The following is a 16512-nucleotide window of genomic DNA, read 5'->3' on the forward strand; positions in this document are numbered from 1 at the left end:
ATTTTATTTTTATTGGTATTAAATGATGTAACTATATTTCTATTATAATATTACGCTGTTTATGAATAAGAAGTAACATAATTGTTATATACATCTTTGTTAAAGTATTTAACATATTTTTTACCTACTAAGTATTATGTATTATATTTAAATAGGCTAGTTGAAGTGTAATGCAAAATGTGAAAACACTTCCAATCAACTAAAAATATAAGAAATACAGTATTTCGAAATAAGTGGTTCTTTTAAAAATTTTGATATATATATATAAATTAGTTACTTATTTCAATGAGCCATACTCAGATAACAGTCAGTAACCTACGCAAAAGAAAGTTGCCATTCTCTAGATTAATTCTATATCTTAACTAAGGAAAATTTTCTCTTTTTATTAAACTATAAACGCTATATACATATACATATGCAATATTAAATTATTGTCATTATTTCACGATAATTTATAGTTTGCTTTCTTTATAGGGAAATCCATAACATTCTCACAATAAAAATGATTTTGAAGTATCTGACAAAACGTATAAGGCCTTTACACTGACGAAGATTGAAAGTTTGTTTTTGAACGAAAAACTCCAAGGTGACTCAGTGATCAGTAATCGGACTGTAACGCTAGATTTATCACAGGTACACCACCGATTTTCAAGCAACTGATGGTTCGTCACATCCTTTGATCCAGACAAAATTACGACAGCGTACTTGAAATTCATGCGACCACCAGACTCGTTCCCTGGGCGGTAACAGGTAGTATTGCATATTGCGCGCTCTTTCAGGACAGATTATATACTGACTTCACGGGATTTAATATATAAAACGAAAATCAATCCTCAGTTATTTGAGTATGTAAAAACGTTTACGGGACCTGCTAGTAAGGGTATAGCAGAAAGCTTAACAAACAAAGTTTGCCCAAGTTAATGAATGCTGTCAAAGAAGCACCTGCTGTTCATTACTATACTGACTCTGAAGTTGGAGATATTGTTCTGATTCCTAATAAGAACACGCAGGGGTATTCTTACTTTGTCAGAAGTGTACAACAGAATTATTATTACGTGACCTCTATTGTTCTGGCAAAACGCATAATTCGGCAAAACTCTGGAAACAAGGGTGTCAGAAAATTGGTAGTGCACACGTGTCAGCTGTCGTAAGGCTCTGGCACCTGAGAATACGTGTTCCGAATGTCCATTTGGTGTATTAAAAAAATCAAAAAAGAAAACCATGATCGATAATATACTGAAATGCCGAAAACTCCTACCCCTATATGCACAAGCCTGTACACTTTTAATCACCTACTGACACCTGTGGTCTTAAGATATTACAATATTTGTAATTAATTAAATTTTAAAGTAATTTGCTAATACGTATTAAGTGCGAATAAAAATGGCTTCTGACATAAACTATCTGGCCCAGCATGGCCTGGTGGTTAAGTCATTCGACCCTTAATATGAAAGTCGCAGTTTCGAAGCCCCGTCACACCAAATATGCTCGCCCTCTCAGCCATGGGGACGTTATAATATTACGATCAATTCCACTATTCGTTGGTAGAAGAGTAACCAAAGAGTTGGCGGTGGGTGGTGATGACTAGCTGCCTTCATGCAATACCAGTACTGAGATTTACTTCTCTATATATAAGAAGTAACGAGTGTCTTTACAAAGATTTAGCCATTAAGATTGGATGTCAAATTATTTAAATTGTTTAAAAATCATTTTATGTTTCAGAGTGACAGGAAGAAGATAGTTATCACAACATTTGAATATATTAAAAGTTATGATTTATATTTATAGACAAAATTTGTTTAATCAAATTGACATACAAGAATGAATGAATGTTATATGCTTAATGGACACAAAATATAAATATGTCCTCTTCACGTTTTATACATTTATAACGACTATTAGTTGACGAATGAAATACGACATTCACTGAAGAAATATTAAACGGTACATACATAGAATCTGAATCATGAACTAAAACATTGTAACTCAAATATCTAGAAAAAGACAAGATTCATTTACTCCAAGAAGGAAAATATTTTAAAATAACCAAGTTTTGTCACTATTTTAGAACGCTGATCAGTATTATGTGACTTTTCTACCATATTTGGTATTATCTAATTAGACTGGTATACGAAATGTTATTGGATTTATTCGATGTAATTGACATAATACTTAATCATTTTAATGTTATTTATATTTACAGCTTCAACGGATCATTTAACAGCTAAAATGAGAATCAGCATCTACATATTACTTATAATAACCTGAATCTGTCATGATTTCCTTTTCTTTTAAATGTGTTTAACTCTTAAATACGTTTATTTTGAAAATAAAACTGTCAAAACAATAACATTGTTGAGTTCTTAGTGATTTGTGAAATATCAGCTTGAGGTTGTGATGAAGCAAAGGGTACAGTGTGATTTTGATAAGCAACTTACTTATATGTTATTTGTTTCAGTATTTTGTTTGCAGGGAAAAAAAAAACCCAGTGGGTATATTTTATAAAATAAAAAGAAATATCTTAGATTATTTTTAAACATAAAGGTTCAATGAAGAAAACTGCCATCATTTTCAAGTACTAAAAAAAAATCAAAATAAAACATTTTCCAAATTACACGAGTTCAAAGTAGTAATTCATTCTTCAAGCTTGTTAATTTGGTATAGAAACTTTCTTCAGACAGAAAGAAACCATAGCTATAGTGGTCACGTGTTATTAAATAATTTTGTGTTTGTTGTTTAGTGCAAAGCTAAACAGTGACGTGTCTGCAATCTAACTACCGTAGGTATCGAAATCTGACATTTATTTCTATAAGAATAGTTCATTCGTTTGTTTATTTTAGAGCAAAAGTGAAACTGTATTATCTTTCATGTCCATCGCGCAGAATGTCATTCATGGTTATAGCGTTGTAAATCCATAAATTAAAGACTGTTGTATCAGTAAACCTAATAGTAGTTGCAACTTATAGTTAAACTTGTAAAACATAAACAAGATATTGACGTTACATTAAACTCCCAAGAGGGTAGAATTCAGTGTTAAATCCTTCCAAAATTTTTCTTTTCATTTATACATATCGAATATTCTAATAGTGTTACTACGATAAATAAGAAAATATTTAACTGATGATAAAAGTTGGTTGGACACTTTATCAGAAACAGCAATGTAAGTGATGAGTTGATACTGAGAGAAATGTGTACTTTGTGTCAGTGAATTTTTATTTATAGAAAAAAGTTGTGGCTCAAAACGTTAAATCTTAAATTGTTTTGAATTATTATGATAAATCAAATAAATATATACATTTCAGTCGTGGGGCGTTATAATGTGACGGTCAAACCCACTATTCGTTGGTAAAAGAGTAGCCAAAGAGTTGGCGGTGGGTGGTGATGACTAGCTGCCTTTTCTCTAGTCTTACACTGCTAAATTAGGGACGGCTAGCACAGATAGCCTTCGAGTAGCTTTGTGCGAAATTCAAAACAAATAAACAATTTAACACGTTGTGTTAAAACAAGGCCAGAAAACACATGATAAAAATAACATATTGATTGATAAATCACCCTTCATATAAAATATATGTCGAAACAATCAATATCTCACTAGAACTTAGTTATTAATTTCCTTCATTTTTACATGTTCAAAATTTTTAACTTTTAACGATATATGTTTAACTGAAATGACTAACAAATATTATACAATAGCAGAAATAAAGAAAATGTACCAGCATTTACATTTTTATATACAGTTTCATACTTGTCAAAGAAACCAGTCACACTGGTAATTATGAGACGTTTTTATACAAAATGACGTAGGTAACCTTCATTACAAAATTTCAGGGCCACTATATTTTAAAATAGTTATTTATTTACACCAAAAAGTTAATGTAAGCTGTTTAGATATTATAAATGTTTATATATATATAGTAACACTTTGTATTAAGGAATGGTTTTCGACCATTAAAGAAATATTACACAAATGTTGAAAAAGATGGAAGTATGCTCACTCCAATATGGAAAACTGACTAACTTTTTATTTTAATGATTATCAGGCTAAGATTTGTGAAATAAAGATAGCAAAGCAATGTCCTTGTTTTATCACATTGATTAGTATTTTGTAATTTTCTAAAACATTTAGTGTTGAACGATTTGAGTAATATATTAAATGATATGTTACTAATTCCTTTCTAAGAGAATTGAAATACGTTTTAAATTATTTTCATGTTATTTATATTATACAGTTTCAACGGATCACTTAAGAACTGAGGAGGATCAGCATTTATATATTACCTATAATAAAATAACCTGTCGTGGTTTCCTTATTTTTAAAATATATTTAACTCTCAATTTCCTTTATTCGAAATATAACTCTTATAAAAGAATTACATTGTTGAATTTGTAATAAATTATTTAGTGTGATATTCAGTTGTGGTTCTAGGAAAGAGATCCTCTATATCAGATTCTATAAGAAGTTGGAAATAATTTTGACATCCTGATATGAAAATATATTTTCATTTTTGAATTCAAAAGCATTAGTGTTTGGCATTAGCCATAGAACAAGGAACAACATATCCACTTCTTTCCTATAGATAATGAAACAGATGTGTCTATAGTAGAACAACTTGTGTTACTGCGATAAAAAAAACAATCAATCGCCAATATGTGGTTTCATACTAGATTACAAATAAAGAAATATTTAACTTCAAGTGTAAGGTGTATAAATATATATATTGTTGTTGTTTTCCCTAAGGAATTTTTCACATAGTTTCTCGAGGATTATCTGCTATAACCGATCATAATTAGTGATGTGAGAGACAAGGGAGAATTTAGCAAGTTAATGCTATCAACCGCCAAATCGTGTGTTATACTTTTTCAGCGAATACTGGGATTAAACATCACATTTTTAACATTTCTACAGCTGAAAGGATGAGATGTTTGTTAAAGGGACTCGAATCCGCGAACTACTTATTAAGTGCCTGAACCATAAGGTTATAATTTATAACGTATGAAATACAACCTTTGTGATGTTTATCAGTAGTGGAAATGTATCACTCAAAGTGTAACATACTAATCTGGTAACAATGACATTTCGTCCATAAAATGGCTAAACTTGAAATTAACTAAAATACACACGCTATTAAACACTATAATAAGTAGCTACTGTCGTCTGAAATACATTCATAAAATGTATGAGAATAAATAGGAAGTCAAGGGTCAAATTAAATCATTCTATAAACAGCTAGTGATGATAATGACTTAAATAAATGTATAGAAGACTTAATTAAAAATTCTATGAATATGGTTATGACAATAATTTAATTAGAAAAACTAACACCTTACAGAAAAGATCAAATAAAGGTAAACATTTTGTGTGCAAAATCGTTTTTGACGTACATATTAATTAAGTGACATAAATTACTTGTAATCAAATAAGTTTTGTTATACCTCCACTGTAGCAATCATAAACATTTTTTTCTTTCCTTTACGAGGCTGTTGTTTTCAGCGCGAAGTTAGTTTCTCACTGTGCATCGGACGGAATCTAACCCCTGTTATGGAGTTGCAACTTATGTTACCACTGATGCACCAAGAACCTACGTTCAAGAAACACTGTTATTATGTACAAAATAATAAACTTCTAAAAGCTACAACTGTACTCGTACATTATCCAGTTCAAACATACTTTACTGTTATCAGCATTTAGATGCACCCATGTGAAACTGAAATAAAGACAAAATTATATCTTTACGTATTATTCTGATATTAAATTACAGAAAACCAAACAAAGTTGAAAGTAAAATTATGTGTACAACTGAAAATAAAAATATAGAAATGTACCTTAATATATGAACGTTACGTATATGTGATAGATCGAATATACTCAAAACATTTGAGTGCTGCGACCACACATATGACTCAATGTTGACAACTGGGATTTATGTTGTAAAATAATTGTTTAAGTTTAGGTTTGTTTGTTATAAGTTACTAATATCTTTGAACTCTTCTATATCTTCACCCAAATTATTTTTTACCGATGTCATGAGTTCAAAGGTCATTCTTCTAGATGTAATTTTACAGATAATATATAATAAATGAACGTTCAAGTGCGACATCTCAACTGAACATAAATTATGAAGGAAATAAAATTCGATAAATTGTTATTGAAATACACTGCTGGCCAAAATCTCAGGTGCATGGAACTTTAATGTTTTGCAACAATAGTACAAAAAGAAGATTCAGTTAGATACACATGATCACTATTCAAATTAAATCAAGCGTTAATAAATTATCGGTATTTATGTGTTTTTGGTAAAACATAAAATACACATGTAACTGAGCTAAATTATATTAAATAATTGACTTCCTCTCTTAAAATTTCTTTTTTACAGTTGTCAAAAATGTTTGTTACTTAACAGTTATTTCATAAGAAATGTAGAAGGAAATTGAATTATGTGTAAGCAGTTTCAAAATTTTATAAGTATATAGATATGTGTTATTAACATTTTATTTTTATCGGTATTAAATGATATAAGTATTTTTCTCTTATAATATCACACTGTTAATAATTCGAAGTAACATAAACGTAATTTAGATCTTTGTTAAGTATTTTTAGTGTGATGTATTTATTGTTTAACATTTTTATTTTTCAACTAGTAGTATGTATTTATATAATTAGGTTAGTTGAAGTGTAAAGCAAGATGTGAAAGCGCTTGCAACCAACTAAAAATATTAAAAGTACAGTATTTGGAAATTAGTGGTCCTTTTAAAACTTTTGACTTGTATACATATACATATATATATATATAGGAAGGAGTTACTTATTTCAATAAGCCATATTTAACTAATGGTGCTTAACCTATGCAAAAGAAGGTTTCCAATATTCTAGTTAATTCTATATCTTAGCTATAAAAATATTTTCTCTTTTTATTAAACTATAAATACTATGATGCAATATTAAAATATCACCATTATTCCACGATAATTTATAGTTTGCTTTTCTTACAGGGAAATCCATAAGGTTCTCACAGAAAAAAAGATTTTGAAGTGTCTGACAGAACCACGGGCGAAATAAGTCATAATCGTAATAATGATTTCATAAACGTAAAGCCTGTTTGATTAGATTATTATGATAAATTATATACAAAACTTTTAATATTTTAATTTGTTTACAGTTTATTTTAAAACGTAACCTAATGCATCCTGATATTAATTTGACAGTTAAAATGTAAGAAGTTTAAAATACTTTTTAACGTTTATTGTTGAAAGAAAATGTAATAATAAACCAGTTGAATTTAATGAATTTTCACAGTTATGTCTGACCACTAAGATTTTTAAAACATAAAATATGGTTAAATTAGGTAAAGGATCAGAAATAAATCTAAAAAAAACGAGTTTATCTCTCGTTCTTAAACATTTATTTTTGACAAACGTACTGAGAGACCCGTATTTGAGCTTTCCTGTGAAAAACATAAAAATATCTATCGTGGAGAAAAAATATCGCTTGTTTGAACACATTTGGTAACAGTACTAGCCTGCCAGAGGTTAATATTATTAATCGCAAAATATCAAAGAGCGAAAGAGTAAAAAATTGTTTTGTTAAAATAAAATAAAACAAACATTTATAGGTATACTTGTTACATCTGATTTCTTTTCTCTAATTTTTCTCCATGTGGTAATCTGCTGGACTTAGAATAACAAATGACAGGTTTTTAACAACACGTTAAAGAAGTGTCAAATACTTATTAAACCTTTTTATTGACGAAGTTTGAAAGTTTGTTTTTGAACGAGAAGTTCTCAGGTGACTCAGCGGTAAGTAGTCGGACTGTAAAGGTAAATTTATCAAGGTACACCATCGATTATCAAGCAACTGATGGTCCGTCACATCCTTATATCCGGACAAAATTACGAGAGCGTACTTGAAATTTATGCGACCACCAGACTCGTTCCCTGGGCGGTAACAGATGGCATTGCATATGGCGCGCGCGCTTTTTCAGCACAGGTTATTTACTGACTTCACGGGATTTAATATATAAAACGAAAATCATTCCTCAGTTCTTTGAGTATGTAAAAACGTTTACGGGACCTGCTGGCAAGAGTATAGGAGAAAGCAAAGTTTGCCCAAGTTAATGAATGCTGTCAAAGAAGCACCTGCTGTTCATTACTATACTGACTCTGAAGTTGGAGATATTGTTCTGATTCCTAATAAGAACACGCAGGGGTATTCTTACTTTGTCAGAAGTGTACAACAGAATTATTATTACGTGACCTCTATTGTTCTGGCAAAACGCATAATTCGGCAAAACTCTGGAAACAAGGGTGTCAGAAAATTGGTAGTGCACACGTGTCGTAAGGCTCTGGCACCTGAGAATACGTGTTCCGAATGTCCGTTTGGTGTATTAAAAAAATCAGAAAAGAAAACCATGATCGATAATATACTGAAATGCCGAAAACTCCTACCCCTATATGCACAAGCCTGTACACTTTTAATCACCTACTGACACCTGTGGTCTTAAGATATTACAATATTTGTAATTAATTAAATTTTAAAGTCATTTGCTAATACGTATTAAGTGCGAATAAAAAGGGCTTATGACATAAACTATCTGGCCCAGCATGGGCTGGTGGTTAAGTCATTCGACCCTTAATATGAAAGTCGCAGTTTCGAAGCCCCGTCACACCAAATATGCTCGCCCTCTCAGCCATGGGGACGTTATAATATTACGATCAATTCCACTATTCGTTGGTAGAAGAGTAACCAAAGAGTTGGCGGTGGGTGGTGATGACTAGCTGCCTTCATGCAATACCAGTACTCAGATTTACTTCTCTATATATAAGAAGTAACGAGTGTCTTTACAAAGATTTAGCCATTAAGATTGGATGTCAAATTATTTAAATTGTTTAAAAATCATTTTATGTTTCAGAGTGACAGGAAGAAGATAGTTATAACAACATTTGAATATATTAAAAAGTTATGATTTATATTTATAGACAAAATTTGTTTAATCAAATTGACATACAAGAATGAATGAATGTTATATGCTTAATGGACACAAAAGATAAATATGTCCTCTTCACGTTTTATACATTTATAACGACTATTAGTTGACGAATGAAATACGACATTCATGAAGAAATATTAAACGGTACATACATAGAATCTGAATCATGAACTAAAACATTGTAATTCAAATATCTGGAAAAAGACAAGATTCATTTACTCCAAGAAGGAAAATATTTTAAAATAACCAAGTTTTGTCACTATTTTAGAACGCTGGTCAGTATTATGTGACTTTTCTACCATATTTGGTATTAACTAATTAGACTGGTATACGAAATGTTATTGGATTTATTCGATGTAATTGACATAATACTTAATCATTTTAATGTTATTTATATTTACAGATTCAACGGATAATTTAACAGCTAAAATGAGAATCAGCATCTACATATTACTTATAATAACCTGAATCTGTCATGATTTCCTTTTCTTTTAAATGTGTTTAACTCTTAAATACGTTTATTTTGAAAATAAAACTGTCAAAACAATAACATTGTTGAGTTCTTAGTGATTTGTGAAATATCAGCTTGAGGTTGTGATGAAGCAAAGGTTACAGTGTGATTTTGATAAGCTACTTAATTATATGTTATTTGTTTCAGTATTTTGTTTGCAGGAAAAAAAAAAACCCAGTGGGTATATTTTATAAAATAAAAAGAAATATCTTAGAGTATTTTTAAACATAAAGGTTCAATGAAAAAAACTGCCGTCATATTCAAGTACTAAAGAAAATCAAAATAAGAAATTTTCCAAATTACACGAGTTCAAAGTAGTAATTCATTCTTCAAGCTTGTTAATTTGTTATAGAAACTTTCTTCAGACGGAAAGAAACCATAGCTATAGTGGTCACGTGTTATTAAATAATTTTGTGTTTGTTGTTTAGTGCAAAGCTAAACAGTGACGTGTCTGCAATCTAACCACCGTAGGTATCGAAATCTGACATTTATTTCTATAAGAATAGTTCATTCGTTTGTTTATTTTAGAGCAAAAGTGAAACTGTATTATCTTTCATGTCCATCGCGCAGAATGTAATTCATGGTTATAGCGTTGTAAATCCATAAATTAAAGACTGTTGTATCAGTAAACCTAATAGTAGTTGCAACTTATAGTTAAAATTGTAAAACATAAACAAGATATTGACGCTACATTAAACTCCCAAGAGGGTAGAATTCAGTGTTAAATCCTTCCAAATTTTTTCTTTTCATTTATACATATCGAACATTCTAATAGTGTTACTACGATAAATAAGAAAATATTTAACTGATGATAAAAGTTGGTTGGACACTTTATCAGAAACAGCAATGTAAGTGATGAGTTGATAATGAGAGAAATGTGTACTTTGTGTCAGTGAATTTTTATTTATAGAAAAAAGTTGTGGCTCAAAACGTTAAACCTTAAATTGTTTTGAATTATTGTGATAAATCAAATAAATATATACTAGGAATAGTGAGAAACTGTAGCAACACGAAAGGAAAGAAAATAAATTTAATAGGAAATATTCATATTTTTGAGAAAGTAGTTATTAGACGCCAGATTATAGAAGTTTTATCAACACACACAAGAAATAAGCAAAATAATTAAATTATTTTCAATTACGTTTTTAAAAATACAATCACGAACTGTACTACAAAGTTCGTTATAACTCGAGTGTAGTCACCGTCTCTATCAACATCTGTAATCTTGCATGTATTTTAGTAGCTTTCTATATTTTAATTCTAGCCATCTTCAATTTGTGTTGCACATTTTGTATTCCTGTTTTTTTCTGAACTTGAATCTGAACATAATTTATACAATGATACTTTTGTTTGCATTTCAGTTTTTACACAAGAACATCTATTGCTTATAACAGTGTGGTAGTTTTAAAACATAGCAAGGACAATAACACTGCGAAAATAAACAGAAAAATTACGTTTGTACAAGAGTGTTGCACTAATCACTGTGCGAAAACGTTGCACCTTTATTTGTACAAACATTCTACATGGCCAAAATTAAAATATAGAAATCTACTTAAATATATGCAGATGATGTCAACACTGTAACAAGGACTATGGAAATAAAGATTACTGATGTTGATCTAGACGGTGACATTGCCTTATACTTTAAATTGTAAACTGATTTATTTCGTATATTTTTTGCACAAAATGTAGAAATATTAAAACTCTTTAAAACGTTCATTTATAAATTTTCTCATTCTGTCTTTTCATGAATTATTTGCCTGTCACTTGATCTCTGAATCAACCTGTATAGTTCACCTTTTTGCATTGTATTACTAATGGTATTTCATTACCAATAATACCATTGATTTATGAAAGAGAATACCATAAAATAAAAGTCAATTAATGGAGTAATTCACAGTAAAGGGCTATAACACAAAACGATATAGGTGAAGAAAAGGGTTAAAACAGACATTATGCGACTCCTTATCCCAGTTAGAAATGCAGTTATTTGAAACAGCACCGTTTCTCTACATTAAGAACACGCCGACTTGCGTGCTACATCTGACAGAACAAACACAATAAGCAATACTATATAAACACATGTGAGCTATTGTTTCTGTTAGCAAACAAATGGTACAGTTACCCACGAAACATGTTTGAATTTAAGTACTGATTAAAGTTTTGCTGACTGAAGTTAAATGATGATTAAATACTTCTACACTAGGTACAAATGTGCACACATTATCTGTATGGTCTTGTACGGAAAATAAACCGGAGTTTGGAATAATCCCAAATATTTTGTACCAGAAAAATTAAAATGTTGAAGGAATTTTAATTTTGTTTTGCCTTTTGCGCAAAGATATACGAGGGCTATTTGCGCTAGCGATCCCTAATTTTGCAGTCGGATTACGAGTCGAATGCCTTAACCACTTGGCCATACCGGGCTACGTTGAAGGAAATGTAAAGCATTATCGATCAGGTTATTATGAATCACGTGGGAATAACAGTTGTTATTTATGCACGATGTCATCAACAGGGTAATTAGAAAATAATAAATGATATATTTTCCTTCTACGTTACTCTTCAACGTAAAATAATTTTCATGATTGCTTTTTTTCATGCCAACCCAGCCGAGCTAAAGGTAGCACAAACACAAATATTTAAACAACAAAATACAGGAAATTATATACTAACAAAGGCTTAAAGAGGTACAGGATAAACAAACGCGGCATTCTTATAAACTATTCAAATAGTAAGAGCAATACTTTAGGAAACATATGAGAAAAAGCATACTTCAGTGCAACGGCAATAGTACCCTGCTAGTACAGCGGTATGTCTACAGATTTACAACACTAAAACCAAAGGGTTCGATTCCCCTCGCTGGGCTCACTAGATGGCGCGATGTGACTTTGCTATGAGAAAAACACAGACACGCAATGACAAAATACTTGACCTAGGTATATTTCTCTTTAAATGTTATTAAGAATAATCTAGAAAACTTATTAGCGGGGGCAGGTTTAGTTATATTTATGTTGAATAAGTTTAATTGTGTATGTACATGAGCAATAGATGTAACAGTAGTGAGTATAGGACTATATGTGCAATCTTACAAAGAGTAAACTGTGATGTAAGTGTACAAGATGCTACAACGAGTAAATAGACATGGCTGAAAAGGGTATATTAAAGAAAACATCAGCGTATACTTGCACATAAAGTAGCATAACGCAAGTAAAGCAACGAAAATAGGATATATTATCATAGAATCTATGAAAAGAAACAACTTGTTAAGAAAGGAGCAAGACGTATGCCTAGCACCTAACCGCCCCTCGTATAAGACACGTGATGTAAATTTAATTCCAGTGCTGTAGGTTGTTTATGAGACGGTTTATAGTGTAATGTATTATATCGTTCATTTCACGAGTTCAGTGTACCTAACCTATTTATATTTCAAGGCATCGCGTTTACTGCATATGGAAAACATTTCATTCAACGTCCTCTTGTGGCACAATGGCATCTTAGAAAACTCACACCGTGGTCGGAAGGGCAGAGATAGCCCATTATGTAAGCTTTATTCTATATTCAAAATGAACTCGTTCAACAATTTCACAATTTTTGTGGAGATGTAACCTATAAAAATGTCCGTATTCCAAACATTTGATTGAACAGTTGCTTAGGGGAAGTAGGAATAGCAGTGAAAGTGACACTGTTAAATGTCGGCCTATAAAGTTTGTGATTTGTGATTTTGTTGTAGCAAAACCACATCGGGCTATCTGCTGAGCCCAACGAGGGGATCGAACCCCTGATTTTAGCGTTGTAAATCTTGAGACATACCGCTGTACTATCGGGGGGCGCCTATAAAGATATGATACTGACATGCAAACTTCATAACTGTCTTCACATTTACAAAAAAAAAACACACTCTAAAAATTTGATGTGTATTATCATTTTTTAAAACAGATATGTTATTTTTTATGATATTTAATATTTTAATTCAAGAAAACTGTATTTGTTACCTAAATAATTTACTCTTAATCGAATAGTACGACTGTATCAGTGGATTAGCTGTATGAGCTATTTATGACTTCTGTGGAGGCTGTTTTACACACTTAAATTTTCAGTTTCTGTTAAGTTACAGTAAAGCCAGTGACTCTATATAAATAATGTCGTATTTTCCTAATGTGATCTGCGCTGTGGAGCACATATTATGAATAAATTATTTCCAGCATAATTCGTTACTCAAAATTTTCTTTCATGGGAGGGGTGTTATATATTATACTGTATTTCGTCTGAGTCTCTGATTTATTATATTACACACGTTACGTATTACTACTTCAAATAACCGGAATTATAATTTGAGCTAACTAGTTAATTAAATGTTAACATGTATTAAATTTATGTTAGCTGCCAACGAGTTTGACAAAAATATTTTTTTAATGCAAACATATTTCAATCTACAAAGATAAAACTATACAAATTATTATAACAGTTACATTAATAGTTATCACAATTGACGGTTTACTTACAAATTTTACAAACTTACCGAAAACACTGAGTATCATATCCAGTCTACAACTAAATATTTTATCGACTACCTATGTCCACGCCGAGCAAATTAATTCTGAATTGATATTGTTACGCTTCGATTAAGCTAACGACGTCTTTCCATGCTAGCCTCACGCCCTTCAGCTCTTTCTCCTGTGTCGCGACTAATCTTCAACAAAGCTCTCGACGATACTGTTAATCACCAGTACTTCATACACATCTAATACAATGTTTATTCTTTCACACACGAACGCTCTGAAAATTTCGAGATGTGGAACCTGCACAATAAACATTTAAAAATATACGTTACTGGAAAAAGAAAATTATGCACAAATAAGCGTAGATATAATAAATGTGGTAAATCCGTTATGGGGTTATTGCATCCCCGTATGGTATGTCTAGAAAAAGTAGATATGTCTGGGTTGTAAAAAGAGAAGTTTACATCTCGTATGTGTGTTTGTTTACCGACGGATCTAATGTTAACAATGGAGCATAAAAAATGAGGCAGAACACGTGCATTAACACAAGGAAACAATGTTTTATGAAAAGCTTTGCAGTGTACAAAACAACAATAAAGAACAAGACTCCTTAACATTTGCATTAAAAACAAACAGAAAAGCAGTTTAGCTATATAATACATTATGAACCTAGTTCGAAGTACTTTTTTTCTTTCTATGTTATTAATAAGAATATTAGAAGGTCAACTAGAAATAAGAAAACTGGTTCCAAAATGAAGTGAGTAAAGATGGGAGATGGAGCTTTCCACATTTTTAGTGCGAGTCTGATCCTTTACTTTCTGCATAATTATATATACAATGAACAATTAGTTTTGTTAGTGGATGTTATCCTCACCTTGTAATGTAGGCTACCATATAATAGTAAAATATGCAACACAAGGTGTTAACTCGATCAAGCTTCACAAACTAACTATAATGAACTGTACTAAAATTAATACCTGTGTTCGTATATCATGTGGGTTAAGTTATACACTAATTGTTTCATTAAATTGTAGACAGAACCAATGTTTATCTTTTTATACATCCTCAAGCTGTTTCCAACTTGTAAGTTTGTCTTCATCTTCTATTAGACATCCCTCATGTTTTTTTCCTTTCCTTTCATTATGAGACACTCACTCATGAGTCTTTTATCTTCTTAGCTCTGATCTATCTCTTTGGGATTCATGTTTTGAAAACTTAGGTTCTGGACTCTTTATTTACTTTTCCCGTTCTTTGGTGTTTTCAGGATGTTGGTTTTCACTATGAGCATCTTTTTATTACTGTTTTTCTTTCTGCACTTCTCACTTCCATTTATTTGGTATCAAATTCCAAACTACAATAATGTTTAAGAATACTTTACGTCTAGTGTGGTCCAACTTGGTTTTCTGTCCCCACTTCTGTCCCCAAATGAACAAAAATGTTTAGAAGTGAGTAGCTTTTGGAGATTTGCGACTGTAATGTAAATCACTTTCCCTCATCAGTTCCCAAATATTTATCCAATTATGTTTTCGTTATATGTTCTTAGATCACAAAAGCAAAGTTAGAAAATAAAAATAGGTCTTTTCCATTTACTTTATGCATAATCAATTAGGATGTAACTCGTTCTGTCCAGAAACAAGAAAATGTAAAAAAGAAATTGTTGCACAGTGTTGTTTACCACAGGGACAGATTGAAATTCTTCCCATTCTGTCTCAAGAGGTGGGCATCCAATGACAGAGTGGTATGTCTGCGGACACACACTGTTAAAATCCTGGTTTCGGTACCTGTATTTGGTAGAGCACAGATAGGCCATTATGTGGCTGTTTCCAAGCAATTTTTGTTATTAAAACATATTTTTTATTCATGTCAATACATGTCTTACAAATATTAAGATAATTTATTCTATATTTAAAAAAAGTATATATATGTATATATTGTTTAGATATATATGAATTACAAATTTAAAATGAAAAGTTATAAGTGAAAAAATTAAATGTTTTTGTGATACACTGACATGTCGTTTTTTTGTTACTTGTTATTATCATATAGATTTTTATAAATCATACATCAAGTTTCTATGCTTTGTTTTATTGTTCTCTATGGTCTAAACATTTACTAAACAAAAAGGAAAATTGCAGTGATATCGCATATCTACATTAAAATTATAGATTTTATATGTTTTTATGGTTGACCAAATGAAGTCTCTGTGTTAGTTCCAGCAGACTAGTGCTTTATGAAGATTGGAAGATTCAACCAATAACAGCTACAGGTTACTTACCTCTTAAGCAGAATCTTTATTTAGTGAAGGTTTAATAGTGTAAATATAAAATGATTCTTTGATTTTTATTGTCTTCCAGAATTTGTCTGTATCGATGATTCTAGTGTTTTATCAGTTTATTCTGTGTCCAGTTATCGTGGCGTAATCTGCAATGGCTGAATTTTGTGTTTTCATAAGTCTTTCACTTGTTACACTTAGTATCATCAATATTAACCTCAGATCAGTAAGTTGTTTCAGAGA

Source organism: Tachypleus tridentatus, chromosome 9 (genome assembly GCF_004210375.1).
Source record: "Tachypleus tridentatus isolate NWPU-2018 chromosome 9, ASM421037v1, whole genome shotgun sequence".
NCBI lineage: Eukaryota > Metazoa > Arthropoda > Merostomata > Xiphosura > Limulidae > Tachypleus > Tachypleus tridentatus.